Genomic DNA, 21,015 nt, shown 5'->3' with positions numbered 1-21,015 from the left:
AGATACCATGGTCCAAAACCATAGGTTCAAATACCGAGGACTAATTACCACGGACCAAAGGTAAGCTTTCCGACATGTACGCGCTTTTCCGTGCATAAAACTGCGTGTATACGCATACGCGACTTCGGCACGACCAACTCGCGTGTATACGCTGATTTGTTACAATGAACCTGCGTATATATCTTTCTTGACCTGCTGCACTAGATCTGCCATCTGATTAAGTTGCCATCACCTGTATCATGCCTCTGAGTGAGTTGCCATCAAGGACAACACCTGTATCATAATGCCAACAGAAGAGAATTCACAAATACTTTCACTAATAAAAATAACAAAAGTACATTATACATTGGTTCACCAATAGACACCTTCTTGATCCTTTACATAACTCTTCCCTTGAATTTCTATAATATTTGTCCTACCTTACATGGAAGATAATTTCTCATAGAAATCCACTAACATCATTGAGCTCCCATAAGCTCATGATCCTAATTGAGATGGGAAGAATGAGTGACAACACATACCACAAAGAATATAAAGGTCAACTAATTGGAATAATGGATAGTAAAATTGAGCACAATCCTAATATTACAAATTCAAAAGAAAGATATTTATATCTAAGTGTTAAAAAATAAACTCAAAATGTATATTAATAATGTGTAGACATCAAAACATGGAATAAAAAAAGATAACTTTTTACCACAAACAGTTCAAATGGTTATTCCATTCAAATTGTATCAACAAAAATTTCAAGAATTACAAAACTAAAAAAACAAAATGAAGAGTTCATAGTCTTCTTCAAATCAACCATCTACATCAGTTGATTGTATAGATGAATTGAGTTATCTCATTAAAATATTAAATAAATTAACATTGGGGATATTTGTAAGCGTCAACTAAAGGCAAAGGTATAAATTATTTCAAAATAGCAAAGGATGAAAGGAAAAGTACAAAATGTTTTAGGGAAAGAATAGGAATGGTCAATTTGTAAAACGTATTTGACTGGAGAAAATCATAATCTTGGGGACCATATTATTTCAAAAATAACAAAATTCTGTATTCCTTTCATGTTGGTGGATTACGAGTATAATTTAGCTTCATAATTTTATTATAAAAATTCCGAGAAAAGCTAGGCAGTAAAGCATACATCAGAAACCATGCCATAAAATTTCATAATTCAAAGTCTTGAAGTTTCATAATTAAAAGTCTTGAAGTGACTTAAAGGTTAATGGTCGTACGTCAATGATCATAGAGGGTACTAAGGTATTGAAGAAAATAAATTTAGCTCAAACTAAATGCAACATAAATCAATGAAGTGTTCAAACTTTCATGGGAAAATTCTAAAACTTAGTGGACATGTGATGTCCTTTAAGTTACATGTCATTTAAGTTGGAACATACTATATATCCTTTTAATTTAAAGAATATGGAGAAACATTATTAAAAAGAAGGAATGATACATCTAAATTTCAATACATGGATGGAGTGTTAAAAGGTAAGATTATTGTTGATAAGTTAATATATGGTTTTTCTATTATGGAAAATAAAAAACTAATTATGAGTTTTTATAGCTTATTTAGGCCAATAGGCCTTCCTTTTGAATGAGTGCACTATCTACACTTTTTATATGCATCTGACATCTATCCATCTTTCTCTACGTTTGGTTCTCATACATTATTTTTTTATGCCCTCGGGGCCTCTCCAAAACGGTCGATTCGTTTACAGTGACTACATTTTTGGTAGTACTCTGTGACGAAGTGCCACACCCACTGATTTCTTCCATGCGCGACTACCATCTACCTTCAGAAAACAACTCAAAGCACCTAACTGCTAGAGGATGCGCCGCTGGACTGCTCTGGCATTTGTTGTTGTGGCCACATTTGCAGTGGCATACAAGCAACATGAGGGCGGGGTTATTGAGCATACATTGCAAGATCCGTTGGCTTTCCAAAAATCATTCCAAAAGGTGCAACCTATGTTTCTGGATGCTGCTAAGGAACATAATAATATGGTATAGCTTCGGGTGGGGTTCCAATAGGTACAGATCCTCCAAGAATACCAAGACCCTCCTCATTCAACTCATCTCTCAGTACAATATCCACAAGGAAATCAAAGATATCTTCTGTATGAATCGATGAGTGCAGGGTAAGCTCCAAAATGAGCATTTCACAAGCTTTTGCAAAAATCGCAGGTGCCTCAGCCGAAATCATCCTCACATCTTCATCTGCCTTCATAATTTTCTTGATTCTAGCCAATGGTAAACTATGGTTCTTGAAGTCTAATGTGTGTTCTATATCATGCATCTGATTAGCCCAAACAATCTATAGTTGTTGTTGCTGTTGTTGAAGAAGATGTTGGTAAGCCAACTACTGTTTTGCAACTAGTTGAGCAGCAGTTGCAGGATATGCAGATGTAGGCTGGTATGGAGACTAAACAATTCCAACAACAAAGGCTGGAGCAATGGAGCAATAAGTGCAACCAACTGAGTTGTTTGAACTTCCTCAAAGTTTCAGAGATATAAGTAAGAAAAGTATTACATCAAAGATTTATACCCTTGTATTAATGCAATATCTTTTAAGTATTTCAGAGATATAATTTGTTTGAACTTCCTCAATGTTTCAAAGATATAAGTAAGAAACATATTACATCAAAGATTTATAACCTTGTATTAATGGAAATATCTTTTAAGTATTAGATAGACTTATCCGAAATGCTTTTCTGGTCACTTTGATATAAAAAAAAAAATTCTTTCTGATTTGGACTTCAGAGAATTTTTTTTTTGAGATTTTTAAAATGTTGTCTATATTTTTGATGTTTTGAGATTTGGGTAAATTTTATGTGGTAAATTTAGTGTTAAGATTTGTAATTTTTTTGAAAATTTTCCCAAAATCTTGTATTTTTTTTGTTAAAAATTATAATTTTATTAATTTAATAAAAATTCATAATCAAATTTTACTTTTGTCCATTTTAAATTTAAATCAGAATATTAAAATTATAAGGTGCAAATAAAAAACTAATCACTTCAATGTTTCCACAAAATATCATGGGGCAATCCATGAATTTTTACTATAAATATTTCCACCCGTTCCAATTTTATACAATCTGGAGCATTCTTCACATTACACAAATTCGTTTTAATTTTTTCAATGGGGTAGGTTGACAGGATTGACTGTTTCTGGAATGATGATGTTCTTATTCTGAAGGGTATTTGATGTATATGTTCATCAATTTTTATTATCTAATATACAACTTTTTTCTTTAAAAATAAATAAATTATTTTTTATTGAATCATGTACCATTATTTGGGTAAGGGTTAATTTTTATTTGATTATCCATTGGTTTGAGATCCAGAGTTGGGATATTCTTTAAATATGTTGTGCTAGCAAGGAGATAAAAGGAGATAAAACTGTCAAAATGGCATAGCAATAATTTCCCAGTAGGATTGTTTGAATGTGAAATGAAATTTCAATATAGAATTTTTTAATTTTGTTTCTGTAAATTTGGTTTAAAATTTGGCGAATAATTTTTTAGTATTTTTAATTTGTAGGGTAATATGAGAATTTTATTTAAAAGATATTTTAGTACACCTTGAATTTATCTAAATATTCAAAAATACATTTTAAGTAATAAAAAAAATCACAGTTTTATCCAAAATTGTATTACCTTATTCCAAAAAAAAATCTAATTAAACTTTGACTTTTAGTATCACAAATGCAAAACTATTCAAAACTATGCCTTTTAGTATCACAAATACAAAACTATGATATGTAGTTAAATTATTCAAATTATTTTGGCAATCATTTTAATAGTTTTGATTAATTTATTTTAACAAACCACTAAAATCTATTCTAATAGATTAAAACAATATCATTGAAATCTGATTCACCATTTTCTACTTTTCTACTTAATACATAACTGGGGTTCTGGTAGCATTTTGATAAGTGTAATTTGAGTGGCATGTCTACCCATTAAGCAACTTTTTTAAGGATGAGTTTTTTTTTTTTGTTTCTTATTTTAAACCAGACCTTCACACAATTATTTTATTATTAGAAAGATACAAAGTGTAAAGGATTTTACTTATTGACCATGACCAAGCAACTCTAACCTTTATTTCATGCTAACCTTAGCATCACTGCATCATTTAATAGCCACCTATCCTTTATGTTCAATCAAAATTGCTTGGTAATTAAAGCACAATTATTTTATTATTAGAAAGATACCAAGTGTAAAGGGTTTTACTTATTGACCATGACCAACCAACTCGACCTTTCTGTCATGCTAACCTTAGCACCACTACATCATTTAATAGCCACCTATCTTTTAAGTTCAATCAAAATTGCTTGGTAATTAAAGAAAGTCATCAAATTAGTATGAGAGTCAACTCAGTATGGGAGTGAACGACGACATGAATCGATATTGCTACACAATCATGATAATAGAAGGTTTTATTTATGAATTGAGATTAGTCGACGTGCCTCAATTGTGCGTGTCTATATATTCAGTTTGCAATTACAAATTTTATCACTTTTAAATTTACCATTTTATATTTAAGATATTATCTTATTTTTATTATTTAAATTTAGTAAATTACCTTTAATAATTCTATAAAGATTTTTAATTATTTTATGCTTTACATAAATTTCAAAAAGAAAGTTAACTCTCAAAAGATTAAGTGTGTTAGTCATTTTCTTCATATTGTATCAAATATTAGAATGAGATATAATGGTTGAATACAATGTTTTTGGGCCATAATGCAAAACATACATATGAATTATAATGTTCATATATATATTTGGGTAATGTTGAACATGATTTATTATTTATTCTTATTTTTAATTAATTAGTTTTTAATTTAAAAATATATATTTCTTTATTTATAATATTTCAATAATTATTTAATTTTAAAAACATTTAAACAAAAATTTGAAAATCTAATAAAGTTTTAAAAATCAATTAAAATTGAGCAGAAAGTTCAATCTTATATATATTTGGGTAATGTTGAACATGATTTATTATTCATTCTGATTTTTAATCAATTAATTTTTTAATTTATTATATTATATATATATATATATATATATATATATATATATATATATATATATATAATTATAATTATTTGATTTAGAAAAAACATTTAAAAATCTAATATTTCTTTTAAAATCAATTAAAAATGAGTAAAAAGTTTGAAGAACATAATAATATATAAAAGAGAATATATACCAACAATCATATCTTATTTCATTTCTTTAACAACAATAACTACTTTTTAGTGTAATTATGTATTTGTTAGAAGCTTATTTATTTTTATCTAAAAAACTATCAATAAACTTATAATTTGAATATTATATTATAAATATAGACTTAAGAATTTTTCTAATGAACTAAATCAAATTAATTGTAATGTGAAAAAATCACAATAATATTTTGATATAAAAATAGCTAAATGAAGTAGTATATATTTTCTACTTTTATTAATAAAAATAAAAATCCTTATGATATCATGTCATGGATGGAATCTTTAAAATTTTCTTCTGGATTGAATCTTAAAATTTCATATGTAGATGGTGTCTTTTTTCCTCTAGATTATCATTGCTTTAAATAAAAATATATTAGGTATGTATTTGAGTGTTTAATAAATATTATAAAATATTGCTTTAAGTTGTATGTTCTTTATTTTGATGTGTAATGATTATTTATATTTTTGGAATTATAATTATATAAAAAATTGTAAATTTTCAAATGTAAATTTTATTAATATGATTGAAATAAATCAAATATATAATTATCATATAAATCTTTATTAGTATTTTAAAAAATTTCGTTGTTTTTCTTTATAACAAATATATATAATTTCTTAAATGAGATAACCACTAATAATAGGGAATACAAATGGAAATAAGAATACAACTTATATTTTGAATGCTCCCATATTAGAGATTGGTAGAAAAAAAATATTGAATGCCCTTCATCAAACATCATAGAATGCCTAAAATGAGGCAAAGTTAATTTGTACCAACTGTTTCCTCTTGGTATAAATTTCTCATTCTAGAAAACCCATATTTCTTCACAATAGTTGTAAATCTTTCATTGGTAAAATAAGTGGTGAATTATATCTTGGTCAACCTTCATCATCTCAATATTTCAATTATCATTTTAATTGTCTATTACCAACTTATCATAAATAAACTAAACAACCTAAATCTAATACAACAATTATTATTTCAAATCAAAATACAAATTTTCTAATTCAATAATTTCAATTTAACAATCTTATCAGCCTCTCTTTACACCTTTTGAGGCAATTACTAGTTTTACACACTTTCTTTAAGATGTATATTTTGACCATGACCTATATTCTTTTATTTATAATAGACTCTATTCCTTAAAAAAATTCCTAAAAAACAAATTTTAAAATTTCCTTACACACTTTATATGATGGCATAATGCATATATATTCAACTCTCACAAGATCAAATGCATATTTCTATGGGTCATTTAAAAGAAACTTATATATGCCTTCAAAATGCACTAATTTTTTTTATACGTGCACATAATCACACTCAAGAGGGTGTCTAGTCATAGTATATGTGGACTTTACCCCGAACTACCTGCTTCAACCCATATGCCAACATTCATAAACAAATCTTCGAAGTATGAGGGTGTCTAGTCATAGTATGTATGGATTTTACCAAGAACTACCTCCTTCAACCCATATGCCAACATTCATAAAAAAAAATCTTTGGAATATAAATTGATGACTTAGGTGAAGGATTCATACATGCCTATTTGTAAAACATACTTTTAGTGAATTTATCTTTGATCTAAGTTTAGTACCTTAAGCTTTTAAGTGATCCCCTCAGTAAGGAAGCCGTGATTTCCTTATCTTCTCACCATGTTCTTAACATTGTGTTGAACTGATTTTATCTCTCACTTTGATATCCCCTCAGTAAGGAAACCATGATTTTTTTATCTTCTCACCATGTTCTTAACCTTGTGTTGAATTGCTTTTATCTCTCATATTGTTTCAAAGTGGAAGATTGTAAGAGGAGACCTTCACTGGACCAATAATCAGGGCTAAAGGATAGTTTTAATCAATGCTCATGATAAGGGTTAGGTGATAAATATTTAATATATTTTTGCTTATTTATTCAATATGAACTCATATTTTCTATATCCATTTCATAATTGTTATAATATACTTTATTTTTATGGGGTGAAATTTGGATTTCTCTATTTAAAATGATTTTGATTTTGATATTATGTACTCTTTTTTAGAGTTTTGAATGCCAGTCTCTATCTATGGAGTGAGAGGCAGAGAATGAACAATTAGATATTCATCAACTTTCAAATCTTCTAATACATCTACCAACTTTTAGATAATATTTTTTTTTTTCATTGTTTGGGTTGAGTCGTCTTCTAATGCATCTACCAACTTTTAGATAATATTTTTTTTTGTTGTTACATTGTTTGGGTCGAGTCCTTAAACTTCTTTTGACTAATTTCTTGAGGCTTGTACCTGTGGCTTTAGGGAAGAAATTCCGATAATAGAATTAGTGATTACACTAATAAGTTTCATTTTTGTTTTTTGTTTTTTTTTTTATAGTTAATTTGTAATACTAGGGTCAGTTTCAATTTGTCTTCATTATTTTTTTAGCCAATTTTAATTATTTTCGATTTTATTTTATAGTTAGATGTTTTGGTTTTTCAGTTATCTTTGAATTTTCATTGAGTGATTTCTATTCATGAGTCCCAGTTTGAATACAATTTGATTTAAAATATTGTATATAAGGAATTGTTTTGTATTCGTGCAACTTACTTTAGTAGTAGTCACGTATACGTCCTAAGAGTGGATTTTTTTCACCCTCTTGCTTGTCAAAATAATTTTTAAGAAGTGTTATAGTATTTTATGGTTTCATGTATGTGCATTCAAGTGGTTACTAACCTTAGGGGGAGAGTACTTTTGGCTTTTATTTTCCATTTGTACAAGTAATATTTTCTTCAACCTAGGGTTTTGCACTAGAAACCGTATAGGGTCTTGATTTTCTATAAAAGCATTTTTGTTGGTTTGTTGGTGGTGTTGAAATCTAGTTACATTCATAACATACGGTATTTTGTTGTAAATATTTTATTTTTATTTTTTATCTCTCTATATTTTTTAATTTGGGTTGTATTTCTTGATTGGAATTGTATTTTTTTTCATAGCGTATAAATAGAAACACTACTTGCATTGTACTTCCAATATATAGCTTTTATTTATATTGAATGATGTTTTTTTTGGTAGTAACTGTATGTGAATGTTGTTGGTTTTTTTTAATTTGGGTTCCTTCTATTTCAATTGCATCAATAGTGTTTTTTTTCTTATTATTTCTCCTCATGTGTATCCATATTAGTTTCATTTTGGAGTGGTTAGATAATTTATGAAATAATTTTAATTTTGAATGTATAGATAGTTTATTTTTTGCTTTACAAAAAGGAAAAGTACGTAATTATTTCAATTGGTAGAATTTCATATTTGAAAGCCAAAGAAACCAAACTTTTTAATTGAAGAAAGAGAACTTGAACCGATATAGTCATTTTATTATCTTGATTTCATTGAGTCTCATTATAACGTCATGAGTTATATTTATGTTATCTATATTCTAAGAAACATGCAATCAATGAAATCTTAATGGTAAAATAAACTAGACTTTTTCTTTACTTCTAGATACAAAAAAAAAAACATTGGAATGTAAGGTCTTAGAATAGGTGTAAAGAGTCAACTGTCCAAGTCCACTTGAACTAAAATAGAGAACTTGATTTTAAAGAGTGGTAAAGTGTAGTGTTGCATACATTGCTAAGGAAGCTCATATAACATGATATCTAAGCGTTAGAGGTTGTGGGGTTACATGAAGAGAGGTAGCACCTCTCTAACTTATATTTGAATTTGTGTATTTCACACATCGAGGGGTTTAAATTTTAGCAGCAATCCTCCTTGTATTTTCTCTCTTTGGGGTTGTGGGTGTATATACTCTTTTACTATGTTTTATTCTGACTAATGACCATCTTCCATTTCTTATGATTACAAGCTACAAACATAGTATCCTTTCCTAGATTTCTCCTAGGTTTCTAAAGGAGGAATACCTGAGGTACCTTAACTAGACCTTATACCATTGCTATAATGCTACTGGAAGGTGTCATCTTTTCAAATTCACTACCTATCCCTTGCTAGAGAGGCTAGTGATAAATTGAATATTCCCCACCATAATGTGAAGTGGTATCTCATCAAGAATGAAGCATTCATGGGAAGGACTCTGGTTTTTGAAAAAAGTTTGTAATAATGATGTTTAGGTGTGAATATTGGGCACACATTGGGCATCAAGAATAAATTTTGTAAACTATATTTGTGAATGCATCCATGGTGTGTTGGTTCTCATGAATATCATTGTTAACATCATGTTGCTCTCTTTCACTCTAGTTGATGGCCATCTTGAAAGAAAATAAAGAAAATATGAATTACATATTTAATTTCACAAGAGGTTGTTGACATTTGTTACTGTTGTGTGGGAAAATTGCATATATACATGGCTTTCCTTTGGACCACCTGCACAAAGCACTAGCCATATGTAGCTTGCAAGAATCAAACTTGCATTTGCACATGTACTCTTTGAATTATTTTCGAATTACATATTCTATTTTCATTTTTTACCATTATTACTCAATACACTAATATTTAATCCCACATTTTAGTTCTTTACTCATTTTTTTTTAATGGATTTCCTTGCAATTTCATAATTATGTGTTTTTATTTAATCATTTTTTAATCCATAATAGGTCCATTATGGAAGGTATTGCTTTTGGAATTTGGAATATGGGGTAAGAATTAGACTTTTCATTATGAATTACAACCTTTTTTTCAACACTTTGCCATAGGGTTGATCCCACTACTTTGTGACACTTTCCTTCATTCATCATTTTAGTTGTTGTAACTTAGTGTTAGAGCTAACATTTGCATGTGCTTATTAGTTAACAACTCACTAAGCATTTGCCTCCCATGCTTATTTATAAAATTTCTCTTGGGAGCCTTATTTAGTCCCATAAATACTATGAATTGATGCTCTATGTTTCTTCTAACTCCTATTCTGATTAATACCTATGGGCTGCCAAAATGTTGACTTGTATTATTACATTGCTTATAGCCACTTCTTCTTTCGAGACTAATCTGAGATTTACCTCACTCCATTATCATCCTTTTTTATATGCATTATCCCAAGGTTTAGTCTTTTATTTATTTCCTTGATGACTCAACACCCCTATCATTGTAGGGGTCATTCCTTAAGTGTCCATATATTGAACACATTCCATGCATCGAGCATTGAATGTTCTAAGCATTGGAACTAGTTTTCTTTCTTTCCATTATCATTTTCTGTATTGTATTAGAGAAATATTTTAGTCCTCTTCAAGATTTGTATAATATGAAAAAATAAAAAAGTGATCAAATATAAAAAAGAGCATGCAAAAAAGGGTTTCTTTGAAAATTTTAGTAGTTGTCATTAATAGTGTCACACCTTGAAAAAAGGGCCAAGCCACAAGTCTTATCTCATACAGACTGGGTTTTAGTATGGCCATAATAATCCAAACCCTTTCTTTGAGTTTTCATTGCTCTTATTAGTTAATCTTCCAGTCACATGGAGAGTATGTTTATGCCTCTTGCATTGCATACTTATATCATATTTTATTATTGAGTATATTTTTCCCAAGTCATGAAATGCTTCATACTTGTATTCAATGGAGGTTAGCTTTGTTCCAACAATTTTGTGGTGTCTCTTGTTGACATCGTATATTTTTCAAGTTTAAGAATAGAACTAGAGTAAAAACCTAACCCTATTTCCATCATTCATAGGTTACCTTGTACTCAGTAATGACTTTCATCATGGTTCATTAAATGGGTGGCTTCCATTGTGCTCAACATTAGCTTCCATTATTAGACAATTATATTCAAGTAATACCATGGGTTCAATTTCCTCAATGGTAGAATTCTTGACCTCTATCAGAAACATTTATCACTAGATCTTATTCAATGGGTCTTCTCCACATGATATTCCAATTAGTGGATGCAAGACACATACTCATCCATGGCCTATTCAATATTTTGTTTGCGTCCTTCAAAATCATTAGCCTTTTGGTTACAATAATGATGAGGGATGTCTTAATTCCCTCCTTCCATTTGATCATTCCCAATCAAATTCATCTCGGTTTGCCTATAGGATCTATAGCCTCAGTTATTACATTGGAGTTTGTAGTCATTAGTGTTAGATTCCTTCACTATTCATAGTGGAAATACATCAATTTCCCCAAATTAAAATATTCTTTCAAGAGTTCAAATCCAAAACATTTATTCACACTTTTTATAGTGTACTAGGTACCTTAATTCATATTACTGCAAAATATAGCAGGCATAGAGAAAATTTCACAAGGAAAACCCATAACTTTAGGAAATAAGAGATCACCTACCACTTTCACGTCAAAAACATTTCCATGACTATTTAACATTACTTGAACCACAAGGGAGGCTTCCATATACAAATCACTTAAATGATATTCAATAAGAAGAGGTCAAGGTGATTCATGAGGTCTAATTACTAAGATAGTGTATTGGTAGAGCCAAGAGGGATAAAATAATATTCGTTAATGTACAATAATGTCATTAGAGGGAAACTATAATTTAGCCTTTGACATAAAATGGTAGGGTATGCAAGTCCATATCATATCAAGATGACATATTATTACAATGATAAGTGAAAATTAGAGGGAAACTATAATTTAGCCTTTGACATAAAATGATAGGGTATGCAATTCCATATAACATCAAGATGACAGATTATTACAATGATAAGTGAAAAAATGAACAATACTATCAATTATATATGCAATATTTAGGGTTTTCCATTGATTTTTTATGGCTGAAACATGTATTAAACAACAATAATATAACAATGATGCCATCCCTAGAAATAGTGTTTTATGATGTAATAAATGCAATATTTTTCCTTTTGACAATCGTATATTACAATTTCTACTTTGAGGGAAATAACACATGAATTAAAATTATGTTTTAGTAATATTTAAAATATTCCCTAGCCCTAATAGTATATATTTATAATTTGAGAGAGAAAGGAAAGTTATTAGTAAAATCATAATGATTGATCACTACCACATAGACTAGTGTCTTGATCAAAATGGGAATTGAGTTAGCTAGGGAAAATCAATGAGTATGGCCTTGTTACAGAGGTTGAGATGGCTATAAACGCTTCTTAAAAACCATTGTGGTGTCATTAATAAGGAAATTTTAAATTTAATGGATGCACAAGTCAGATTTCTCTTAAAGAATTCAAGAAAAAAAATTCACATAGCATAGAGAATCAATATTTCTAGATAAATATGATATTTTTAGCCATGGAAAATATAGAAAAGATAATTTAAAAAATATAGCATGAAATATATAGAGGATAAGTAATAAATTAGAAAATTTCCTAAGAATCTCTTCGATCAATCCAATGCAACTAGATTCGGTAAAAAAGTCCACCTCCAAGAGTAATCCACACTCGTGGAACAACATTTTTTCCAAGTACAAAGAGACAAAAGCTAATGTACACATTCAAAAAGGAGAGAAGTGTGATAATAGAATGATGGTACAAAGTTAATAAGCCTTCGCTTTATTTATATGAGGGTGATCAAACCTTATTTCTTTAATTTTACAGTCAAATCCCCTAAAATTTTACTTGAGCATTCCAATAAGTAAAAATATTGAAAATAAACCACATGTGTGGGAGAATAAGAGCCTATATAATGATTACATCCTCCAAAATATGCAATAAGGCATCAAGAAACTAAGGCAATGATCCAAGAGTTTTCTTCACTCCAAGAAATTCCAAAAATTTCAAGTGCGTGTGAGTGACATTTCACCTCTAAGGGAACTAATTGGTATCAAAGAGGGATGTGCTAGCTATCCAAATTCATCTCAATGACATTCATTCTTGTCTAGGATCTAGAACAAAAACATCATCCATTAAATAGGTCAAGTCTATTTTAAGGACATCCTGAGTCCATCTATGAACATCATCAATTATTCAAAGACCCAAGATTTGAGGATTCCAGTTTCAATATCTATGACCTCATTAATATGTTCAACACAAAATTAAGTCTTTTCATGGCACAATTCTCTTCTATCGAGGTCCAAGTTTGAGACCACAAATTCATGTTTTCTCTTAGAAAGGGGGAAAGAACCCACTAGAATGTGATGAATAAGAATCAGATCGTTTCTCAAGGTGTACTTTCTACATATGTGATACCATTTGAACCATACCTCTTAAAATCAAGTGAGCTAAAGTTCATTAAGGGCATGAAACCATTAACTCATCATATTAGACCATATCTACTAATAAGGGCACGAGAATGCTTCAAACAAAACTCACCTTCAAATTCATAACTAGATTAGGATATGAAAACAAGTTACATCACTTATGTTAGGGATGATTAATTGAAATATCTTATTAGGTTATTCCAACCCTTAAAGGGAGAGACATATCCAAAGTTATAATATCAATTCATAGGTGTGTGTGATATGGTGTCCATGGAGTGCGAGAAACTTTAGAGAGTGTGCCATGATCATGAAACTATTAATGGGGGGCCAACATCTTAAGTGTACTGATGTAAGGAAAGTGTAATTGTGGTGCGATGAGTTTCCCCTTTCCTTGACCTACTCTAATGCCCCTATCTTGCACATTCTACTTTAATTATTTTTCCTTTATTTTTTGCATAGACTGGGATCCCAAGATTCCTTTGTGCTTTCCCAATAGCCCTTGAAGACGTGGTGGTTTATCTCTCATTAGCATTGCAACATTAAAGAGTTCCTTTATATGAGATGAAGCACTACATGCTTTAGGAGCTAGGTGATGGATAACAAAGGGGTTAAAGCTCATTCTAGGCTTATGTCTAAATTCTAAAAATTTCCCCTACCATATTTTATATTTTACCTTTCTTTCAATGTGGAGTTTTATCCTTTTAAATTTTATTCAATTGCATCAATCCTTTGGGCCATGTTTTTTCTCCTCGACACAAATATTTGGATATAGGGTGCTAATCCCAATGACCAATATCTAACAATCTGAGGAATGGATATGGATAATTGGGAGAGATGGAAGGTTGTAGGCATGGATTACTTTGGTGTTGGAAATACTGAGAGTGGGGTTGAACCAATATTCCTTAGCAATTAGCACTTTCAAATTTTTTCAAAGCCTTATTTAATATTCAATTATTATTAAAATTTATCTAGTAACAATAGTAAACAAAACAACACAATAGGTAGAAGAATTTTAGATAGAAAACCCCCTCCAAGTAAAAAACCACAAATACTTTTCTAATAAATTATGCAATCTTTAGCCCCAACTAAAATGAAACTTATAGCTTCCTAGAATTCTAAAAGAGCATTCTTCGCCAACTCCCACTAGAGGGACACCCCAACTCTCTAGTTTCTTCAGTAGTAAACTGAATGGATGCCCTAACATCCTAGACCAACCTACCACCCTGAAGTGTTCACAGGATCCAAACTGTAGGTGACTTCATGCGCCTACCTAGCACCTCCCTACCACCCTTTAATGATCAGAAGTGAGACAAGTGTGTGCACTCTCATATTAGGGACAATGATCCACTATACAATATAATTTACAATGATTTTCTTGTACTTGAAAAAACAACCAATCCCACTATGACCTACACCCAAACCATTACTTAATCCCAATATTCACTCCTATACCTCCCAAAAATGCCCCTTCGACTATAGGAACATTGACTCTTTTAGAATAATGACTCTTTCAATGATGACTCTTTTACAAATTTACAATGATGACTCTTTTACAACACTAAATTTTAGACAAGACCTGACACTTGACTCGACATTTCTTCTTGGATCACTTATAGCTTCTGAGGTACTCTTGTTATTGATTCAAGTAATGATACTTTGGCATTGCATGTCCATCTAGTATGTGTATGATTTGTTCTAAAGTGTCATCCTTCTTGCACAAGCACTAACAAGCAACGCCCAAACAAATACAAAACAATATACTTACGTCGTCCTACCAAAACATATGTCAGAGATGATATGCAAAATTAAATGCAAACACTAATCATACATACCTTACTGTAGCAGACTTATCCTTTACTGTTGATGTGTGGTTCTTATTGTAGTGATCCTTGAATGCATACCTTTTCTTTCCTTCTAGGAGTTCGATATTCAATATGTTGTATCTATGTAATTTACAATATCCAAGGTTTGACATCTCGTTCTGCAGTATCCCTATATGTCTTGTTTCCAACACCACAGGTTAGATCGATATTGGATTCTTCAAGAAAGAGTTATGCCCAATCTCCCACAATGACCTGATTATAGACTGGTTTAGTAGAGAAAACTTGTATGAAGTTCCACATGTCACTTTTGCACCCTTTGGCCATGAAAACAATACCCAACAAACTAAATTCCATCCTATTTTTGTCATTGTTACAAAATTTGAATCCAACGCTTAAAGAGAACCTTATGATGATTTTTCGGATGTCACCTGTTTGACATGGAATTTAGGGGTTTGCAAAAACCCTAACATCTTTAGATCATATCTCCAAAAATATAATGAACCAAGATCTAAAATTTGGTCACGAGGTGCATCACAATTTTGGATCAAATGGGTTTTAATTTCAGCTTCTGAATATTTGTACAAAAAATGTTAGAGAGAAACATCCATGATGACCTATTTGAAGCAGCGAAATCCTAGAATCGAAGGCTCTTAGCTTGCTTCAAAACAGACCTTCAAACTTGATCATAATTTTGTGCCTCAACAAAACATTAAACTCCCTGAAACATATCCTATGTTATAAGCTCATGAGGGTCGTAAAATTACAGTGGTCTTCTCACCGGATAGCTTGTTGAAAAGTTCTTGCAAGAGGAGGATATGAGAGTCACTATTTATAGAAATGTCTTGAGTTGAGAGGGTCCTCAACAAGTGAATGTTGAAGGGATTTTAGGAGCATAGAACATTATTAATTATTGATTATTCAATGAAAACAACCAATGATGAGTTGCATGCCAAAAACCCATGGGGTTTTAGCCCACTAATTGGGGTTACTACCTTCAAACATGAATAACCCTCAAACCATGAATAACTACTTGGCATGCCATATATCAATGAAAACATCTCAACGAGTAGATTCCATTTAGAATATCCTTGAATCAGAATAGAATGAGTGTTCAAGTCAAAATACAGATGTAATATCTGGGTAGCCCCTAGTGCGACTTGGGTTGACATTAATGACAACCACTGATCAAGAATCTCCCCTTTTGGCAATTGATGGCAACACAAGTACTCCCCCTATGATAATGAAACCACTTCCTACTACCTTGTCTCCCCCTTTGTCATCAATGGAAAAGTGTAACTCCCCCTAAAAACCATTCATCATGTGGACCTGTACACACCTTCACTCCCCCTTTCTACTTAGTTATATAAGAGAAAGAGTCCAATGAGAACTTGGGAGAATCCCAATATTTTGGCAAAGATACTGGTGGGCTCCAGTATTGTAGCAATAATGCTACAACTCCTGGGGCTCCCTATCTCTAATTTTATCAACCCGGTAGTTCGTACAAACTTGGAAGCGACGGTGCTGTATGCACAAGTACTAGCTCTTGTCGCAGCTGTCACTTGGTCAGCTGGCACAAGTCCGCTAGGGCTCAAGCCAGCTTCTATATGCTCTCAGAAGAAGATTTATGAGTGATGGACGAAAGCTAACTCAAAGGAGGCTAATCTATTTGCAGAAAGAAACTGAAAGCCAACAAAGCATGAAAACCCTAGTAAACCCTAATTTGACTAGCTAGGCCCTTACAATGCAAAACTGTGAATGAAACTTCTACCAATGATGCCATTACTTGCAGTGAGCTGAAATACATGCATCTAAGCTACTTGCATCTGAAAATACATGTTTTTGTATTTTTTCATTAAGTGGTTGGATTTATTGTGATGATGCTTTTCATTAGGGTTTGACTGTGCAGGAGCGGTTCGAATGGAAGGAAAGCATGGGCAAGGTCAGGGGGGCTAGGAGAGGCCCTAGAGGATCTCTAGAATTAGTCCACAGAAGTCTACCACGTTCGGATGCTCAGCAACCGAGTTTGCAGGCTTCTACAGGAAGTCTGCTACCTTCTACAGGATGTGCTGTAGGTGGAAGTTTTGTGTGTTGGTGAAGTGATGGGACGGCTTGGGTGGATAGGTAAGGTGGAGATGGAACTGGTGATGGCTCAGGAGCAGAGAAGTCAGATGGAGAAAGAGTGCATGCAGTGGGTTGATGGCTGGAAGGATGGGATCAACGAAAGGTTAAGTAAATGGAGCTACGTGAGTAATGGAAGAGCTGGAAGGTAAACGAGCTGAACAGAGGTCGGTTGAGTGGCTTTAGGTGTGGTTGACAAGAAGAGGAAGGTAATGGAATGGTGTGGAGCAGTGTAGATGAAACAAATTGTCTATGAATGTCACCAAAAAAACGAGAACTCTTTAACCTATGTTAACTGTGCTATTTTGAACCAATGAACAACAATGTAAAACCGAGAAAAGAAACCGTGCATGGAATGAAAAATGTAGAAGTATGGTTCAATATCAAAAGTGCATGGATGGATCTTCGATGACTATGTTGCAGCTTGCATGGAAGTAAAAAGAACTGCGTTTGGTTTTGGTGGTTGGTTCAGACTACACCCCAATCCCTAACAGAGATGGTAGTGAGGTCCTTTCAACCTTTTTCTGGAGCTCCAATGAATTATAACTATCATATTCTAACCTAAGAAACTGGAAGAAAATTCTCCATAAACTAATCCTATTCAATCTCATAAAAACTAAATCAGCAGACTGTAAATTCGAATTGCATGTCAAAGTAAAGAAACGAAGTGCTGGAACGAAAGGCAAATAACATTAGAACACAGAGGAGGTCTATTGCTCTCAGGTTGGGCCCTAACCTCAGAGGTATAGCTCCCTTAGAAACTCAGAATGAGATCAAAATTTTCCTGCCTTTATTCATAACCAAAAATCTGATGTCATGCCAAAACTGGCTTACAAAAAGAACCAACACCGAGCTGTAGCTCGTACTTCGAAATTACAATAGTAATGCAAAAGTTCAAAAAGCTCCTATCAAAGGCTACAGCCTCAGTATTTATGCAAAATGATAATCCAACAGGTTTCCTTGATTTGTGGAGCTCGGCTGTCCAACTGAAGGTTAAACTGTTGATCCTGTAGAACAGTTGTAACTGCTGTTCCTGTAGAACGGTTGGCTGCCTCTAAGCTCGGTGGGGAGATTGGTTGGAGCTCGGAGCTATGGTGGGAATCACGAGGAAGGTCCCCAAGACTGTGGACATCCTCTCCTAAAAACCAGCAGTGCCACCTTATTGTCTCCTTGCCTCCTTTTTCGTGGTCTTTGGTCCCTTTTAATGCCAAAAACCTGAAATCATCATGTATTAGTCACGTAGATAGAATGCCTACCCTTCTTCCTACAAACAACACGAATAAACCCAGAAATGAATGCATAAGCAATAAAAGATGAATGGTTGAACAAGGTAAGTAGGCCAATATGAGCCCAAATTGTACCAAAAATTGGGGCTCATCATCACCCCCCAGCTAAACTATTTGCTCATCCTTGAGCAACTTTGCTCTGGCTCCTCGTCTTTGGCCGAGAACTAGAGCCCGGAGCATGCTCTTCCTTTCCTGTTTTTGGTGGCCCTGCCTTTTCTGCCCCTGGTGGTGACGAGGGTGGCGCTTCTTCCCCCTTTTCCGTTTCCTTGAACCGGGCTTCGGAAGGCGATTGGCCTATTTTTCGTGTCCAGGAAGTTATTTTTGGGCTTTCCCTCTCGGGGGTGGCTGATGTTTTAGAGGGGGTTCTTGCACTGGGTGAAGTAGGGACATCCCCTAAAATGGTTTGGCTGTTGGGTGGAGGCTGTGGCTTGCCCGTGTTTATCCTCTTACTTCTCCTGGCTTCATATGGTAGAGGGGTATCCCTCTCTCTCTTCTCCTTCGGCTTTGGAGGTGTACTGAGGGCGGCCAGCGCAGCTGCTGCCTCCTTTTCGAGAATACCAGCCTTCTCTTCCTTGCGTTTTGCTTTCTCAGAGATCCTTGTAGAGGGTCGCTTCTTTTCAGATTTCGGGCTTCCTGTAGAAGACCCTGCTTTGCCCACTTCCGGGCCTTCTGTAGAAGATCCTTTCTTTGTCTTCAGGCTTCCTGTAGAAGCCTGTTTCTCAATGATTTTCGGGCTTCCTGTAGAAGCCCCTTTTTCCAATTTCGGGCTTCCTGTAGAAGCCTTTGTCTCTGTTTTCGGGCTTCCTGTAGAAGCCTGTTTCTGCTTTCCTGTAGACACGGGTGTCACCACCTTTTCTTGCTTAGCCGCATGGATTTTGCTTTTTGCTTTGGTTGCAGGTGCTGATGAGGTACTTGGGCTGACATGGACTACCTCAGCTTTGTCCATTCTGCTCTTCAACCTCTTCTCTCTTGCTAACAAGATGGGTGTGCCACCTTTTTCTTTGTCATCCTTTTTCTCATGCTTCTTCTTTTGTTCTTTCTTCTGCACTGTGGTCGGGGTCTTCTGGCCTTTTTCTCTCTTTTCCTCGGCCACTGCTTCTTGTTCCTCACTGCTGGAAGAACCCGTTTCTTCGATCAACATTTTAATGTCTCCATCTCTTGTCAAATTCCGGAATGATTCCCATGAGAGGGTAACCTTACATGAATGCAGCGCATCCTCCACAAGAAGCTTTATCAGCCCATGGTGGGCTATCTGATCTGGTATGCCCTCTTTTAGCTTGGTGGCACACTCCATTAGAGACTGCAATAGGAAATAAGGGATGCTCAGTTTTTGTTCTACAGGAAGATCAATCCGGTGCCTCAATTCAGTGAGCAACCGAAAGTGATATTCATACACGATGCTAAAACGGCCTTCACAAGTTATATATTTCATGATTTGCAAACTGACTTCATTCCATGGTGGCAACAAACTCGTTCTTCGCACCCCATTTTTGTCCTCCGAGAATTCCTCCTCAGGTGGAAAGAATTCTTTCTTGGCCTGCTGGCTCAACTTCTGTTCTTCCTTATCCCACGACAGACCCATTGGAAGTTCAGTGATTCGACTGATATATGCTTGAGGCTTAGGCCCCTGAAATTCACTGTGGCCAGTGTCTTGGATTTCGGCCTCAGAGCCTGCAAAAATTCTTCTGCTACTTCATCATCGTAACCCTGCAATTTATCACAAAAAGATATCCATTGAACCCGTGTGAAGAGTTCTACCACTTCCTGGTTTTCCCTTAATTTGGTTGAATCAGTGGGTTCCCGTCTTATAAACCCACCCGGCATGATGAACACGGTTGTTTTAACTAAAGGTGGCAAATGCGAAAGAGATTTGGTCTATTGAGACAGAGCATGCACATAATCCACAAAATTTATCCCTGCGGATCTCAACACAGTCTAATTACACTGACATCCTGTAGAACGACAGTATAGGCACAGCAAACAACAATTTCACCGATATCTTTATGACCAGACTGTGGACGATGATCTTGCCACCTTTGAAAACCAATTGCATGAAGAGTTTCAGGGTTACCTTTTTCTGTCACCTTTTTTACGTGGGGAACCCACCTTCCTGTAGAACTACGTCCCTGTAGAGACTGCGTTCCTGTAGAAACTGTGTTCCTGTAGGAGCAGTGCGTAAATTTCGGGGAGGACTGTAGTTGGCCTGTGCTCGAGGTGTGCTTCACCGGCGTTCTGGTAGCCAAAAGCTCGGCGTATCAAAGTGCAGAAGAGATCAGAATAGCCACTCGAGTTTGAAGTGGTGGTTGATAAATGCATGCGCACAATCTAGCCGATTAGATTTTGAATCGGCGCAATCCGTGGCGCGGGGGGTGAGCTGTCCCCGCCGGACCGTTGGGCGACGTCATCCATCATTCGCCTGCATATTCACTTGCTGCCGCATCCATTCCCAC

At 33.7% G+C, this 21,015-nt stretch overlaps 1 pseudogene; it reads right to left on the bottom strand.

Moving 5' to 3' along the window:
* Positions 1–1,819: 1,819 nt before the first annotated feature.
* LOC149263864 (nuclear transcription factor Y subunit C-3-like) overlaps positions 1,820–21,015 on the bottom strand; it is a 96,746-nt pseudogene continuing 77,550 nt past the window's right edge.

This window comes from Pinus tabuliformis, chromosome 6, assembly GCF_031772625.1.
Source record: "Pinus tabuliformis cultivar Carrire ecotype Pingquan chromosome 6, CPIR1, whole genome shotgun sequence".
Classification (NCBI taxonomy): Eukaryota; Viridiplantae; Streptophyta; class Pinopsida; order Pinales; family Pinaceae; genus Pinus; species Pinus tabuliformis.
This window is presented reverse-complemented; position numbering and strand designations above follow the sequence as displayed.